The sequence below is a fragment of the Manis pentadactyla genome, chromosome 4 (genome assembly GCF_030020395.1).
Source record: "Manis pentadactyla isolate mManPen7 chromosome 4, mManPen7.hap1, whole genome shotgun sequence".
NCBI classification, from domain to species: domain Eukaryota; kingdom Metazoa; phylum Chordata; class Mammalia; order Pholidota; family Manidae; genus Manis; species Manis pentadactyla.
In genome coordinates this window covers 68,827,994-68,832,388 of record NC_080022.1, presented here as the reverse complement: position 1 = coordinate 68,832,388, position 4,395 = coordinate 68,827,994, and the positions used below count along the sequence as shown (strand labels likewise).

General features: G+C 40.2%; 1 pseudogene; it reads left to right on the top strand.

Moving 5' to 3' along the window:
* Positions 1–2,018: 2,018 nt before the first annotated feature.
* Positions 2,019–2,703, top strand: LOC118914916 (claudin-6-like; annotated as a pseudogene).
* Positions 2,704–4,395: the final 1,692 nt, after the last annotated feature.

The window sequence follows — 4,395 nt, the reverse complement described above, 5'->3', positions numbered from 1 at the left end:
TAATTAAGATTAAGAGCTCAAAGACAGACTGCTTGTGTTTGAAGCCTCACTGTGCCACTTACTCATTATAGCACTGAAGCAAGTTATTTAACCTCTCTGTGCTCCAGTCTATTTATCAGTGAAACAGAAAAAAATGGTATTGCACTTGGTGTTTTGAGTATTCAATGAGGTACAAATGTAAGGAATTGAGCATAAAGTCTGATAAACAAGCCCTCAATAAATGCTAGTTGCTGTTGTTCAGCTTGTGAAATAAGCAGGGAAGAGATCATTATCAGTCTTGCAGGGCACATCAGGGACCTAGATACCCCACATACTCCCCACAACCTTTGAGACATTATTATTGCTAGTTAATCACTTTATGAATTTTATCATTATTATTACAAATGAATACTTTTCCTGTTCCCAGAATCATTTCAATGATATTGAATAGAAAAATCGATGTGTTGGCCTTGTGTCAGTCCAAGGAGAAGTGAGGGTAAGAGGGTAAGGGTAGGGGTGGGGAATTGTGTACTATCTTAATTAAAGAAATGCTGAAAACAGGGTTTATTTTATCAACAGAAACATTTTAAAAGTATGTTTGTGGTAAGCATACATAAAGACTCAATAAATTACAGGTGATTAAAATAAAACAATGAATATAATAAATAAGCATATTTTACTTATTGTATTTGAACATAATATTTTATTAGAACATTATATGCATATATGTATGTGTCTGTGTATATATATACACACATACACACACACATATATATATATATATATATTTTAAATGGCTGCCTGATTTTTTGTTATAAAGAAGTTCTGCAACAGTGTTACAATGTATCTCCCCATCTCCTCATCTAATATCCCTTACCTGTTCTAGGAAAGGGACAATCTAAATTTCAATGAATTTGTGAACCTGGATAATTGGAATAATTACCTTAATTCTCCAGTAAAAAAAAGCTATCTTAAAGAAATCTTCCTTGATTGACATGTGTCTGCATTAAAAAAAAAATCAACAAAAGAGGTGTTTAGTGTAATTATTAACTTTCACTGCATGACACAATATTGGGCATTAAGGGCCCCAAACCTGGAGATATAGTATACCTTAATACAAACTCTTTTCTGGTCACTTGGAGGGCAATACTCACTGACTATTAACTAAATATCAACTATGCAAATAATCATCAGTAAAATTATGCATCTATTTCTAAAAGGATGAGGAGGGTTATTTTAAGCTTAGTTAAATCTTTTGTGCTTCCTCTTGTTCATTTGTTGCATTGTCTCTTTTTGGCACAAAAGTGTCAACAGGTGTAACAAAGTTTAGATGGATGCCTGATGCCAACTGCTTCTCTAGTTCTGGCATGAGAAAGGACCTCCTGTAAGATGAGCTGCCTCCTGAAGCGTTTTGTTAGCTGTCATTGGCTAGAACTCATGTCATAGTACAAGAGGCCAGCCAACTTAGGAGTAGGCAACCAGCCATCCAAACAGATGGGCATGGGTTTGGCAGCCAAGAGGCCAAGTATACATAATGAATATAGGTATCAAGGCTTCATTCCCAACTGGGATTCCTGAGAAGTCTGTTTGTATTGATATCACATTAGGTTGCTGTGATGGCTTCAATCACTTTCTTAAGGCACATATGACATTACACACTTTTTCTAATAAACATTTCAATACTTTTGATTTGATTGGTTATTGAAAACATTAGGAAAGGTAGAAAATTAGAGTGGGAAAAGGAGCATTTTAAAGGAAAAACTGAGTATAAAAAAAATTGGATTACATATGCTTAAGTCCATGTGATGAAGCTAACTTTTATGATAACTTTATAGTGCCCTCTGATAGCACAACTATTCCTATAGCCAGAATTTTGAGGTTGTCTGTGATAAAACATACAACAAAACTAAATAGATTACAGGCAATTAATGCATAAAAATAATGTTTATTAATCTTTAAATAAAAACTTTATGGACACTCAGCAGGCTCCTGGAAAGGGCTTCTTCGCAGCTGCTCTCAACCTCAGCCTCAACCTCATCATGGCCTCTGCTGGTCTGCAAATCCCAGGGATCATTCTGACACTGCCTGGCTGGGTGAATGCTCTGGTGTCCTGTGCCCTGCCCTTGTGGAAGGTGGCTGCCTTCATCAGCAACAACACCGTGGTGGCCCAGGTGGTGACCCATCTGGCCAGATGCAGTGCAAAGTGTACGACTTGCTGCTGGCACTGCCCCAGGACCTGCAGGCTGCCTGTGCCCTCTGTGTCATCACCCTCCTTGTGGCCCTGTTCTGCCTGCTGGTCTACCTTGCTGGGGGTCAATTGCACCACCTATGTGAAGGACAGGACTCCAAGGCCTGTTAGGTGCTCACCTCTGGGATCATCTTTGTCATCTCAGGGGTCCTGACCCTGATCCCCGTCTGCTGGATGGCCCACACCTTCATCCAGGATCTCTATGACCCCCTGCTGTCTGAGGCCCAGACGCCAGAACTGAGGGCCTCCTTCTGCTTGGCTGGGAAGCCTCTGGGCTCCCGTTGCTGGGTGGGGCACTCTTCTGCTGCACCTGCCCCTCAGGGGGGTCCCGGGGCTCCAGCCATTAAATAGCCCACTACTCCACATCTGCCCCACATGCCACCTCTCGGGATCCCCCTGAGTGCCCCCCACTAAGAATTATTTCTAATTTGGGTGGAGAAGTGGAGGCTCCCTTGACAGTGAGCCTAACCTCTTGAGCGGGAGCCACAGAGATGGTGATCCACTGCAGCTTTGGGGTTGTTTTTTCTTTTGTTTTTGTTTTTTTTTGGAGGGCTGTATTTTTTAATCCATTTGGTGACCCAGCAAGAAGAGACTTGGGCTCCCACTGGGGTTCTGCTGCCAGTGTTCCTCACCTTTGAACAATGGAGCCAAAGAGGTGATTTTCCACATTTCTGGATCTTTCTCCACCCTGGACATCCCCATCTCAGAGGCCAACCTGGAGCTGTGGGTGCAGCATGAAGGCTGTTTGCTGTCCAGGTGCTTTAGGCCTGTCCCCATGATTTCTTGTTGCTATAGGGACAGGGCCTCACTAGGCTTGCAGGGACAAGCCCCCCTCTGCTGTTCAGACCTCTGGAACCCTCAGGGACTCTTGAGCCTCACATAGCCTTCAGAAAAGCAGGTGATAAGTTACCAAAGAACAACCCACCTCAAGTCTTCTGGCCTCTGCCTCTTCCATCCTGAGTCACATTCCAGCTGTGCTGTAGACCCCTGACCCTCTCACCTCTAACCCTTGTACAATTTTACCCTGCCTTGCCACACTCACCAATTTTTACTTAATAAAACATCTTTTGTTATTTGCAAAAAACAAATAAACAAAAACTCTATTGATCCTTGTCTTACTGTTGCTAACTTTTCTCAGTGCTTAATTAGTATTCAATACATGGTTGTAGAATGAATGTATAGTTAATAATTCTCTGGTTGATATGAAATATTTGTTTGTCATGTGTCAAGTAAGTTCAGTGTAATATAAGACATAGAACATTAGACAAGAGTGAACTTGATTGCATTTCTGATGACTCAGAGGGTGCATTAAAAAAAAAAACTCAGTCTAAGTGTATGGATGTTTGAATGAAATCTGTGTTGACTTAATATTTGCATTTGGAAATTTTTTCAGTGTCAAAGATACCAGATTGACCTCATGTTTATTTTAAATATATACAAAGAGAGAGACACAGAACTGATTATATCCACTGGTTTGTAAACACAAATATATTTCCTAACCCTCTGTCTCCTGACATATACTTGAAGCTGTGACAGCTACTCACAAAAAGCACACCTAATGTCCAGATCTTGGTTCCTACATACCATTCTCCAGTAAAAAGAGACAGGGTTCCTTGGAGAAATGATTGATTCTGGGCTGGGGCAGGAAATGAATATGAGCCTGGAGCAGTAAGGAGGTGCTTAAGGAAAAAAAAAGGATAAGGTCTTGTCAAAAAGGATAAAAAGGATTTAGAGCCACCCTGAAAGAGACCCCAATGGTGAAAGCTGAAACTTTTTGACAATAAGGTTGGATAATAAGGCAACAATAAGAACAAATATTCATGGTTCCATACTTATGTAAAAAAATGATTAATAAACAAATGGTGGAGAAGGACTACACCTTAGTCACAGAATTCCAACTAATAAATGTATAAGGAATGAAGAAAATAGAAAATCACAACTAGAATATTGCTGTAGTAATTGCAGCATGCAAACCTACTGATGAATGTAAAAATTGGGTAAGACTTTAAAGTTAAATAGGATATTTGCATTACCTCAAAGTATCTCCCACAAATATTTATTAGTTATTATAAACTATTTGCAATCCTTTTACCAGCGGCTGGGCTGAGTGAGGGAGATCTTATCTCTTGAGTATGGACTGGACTTAGTAAATTGTTTCCAAAGAAAGG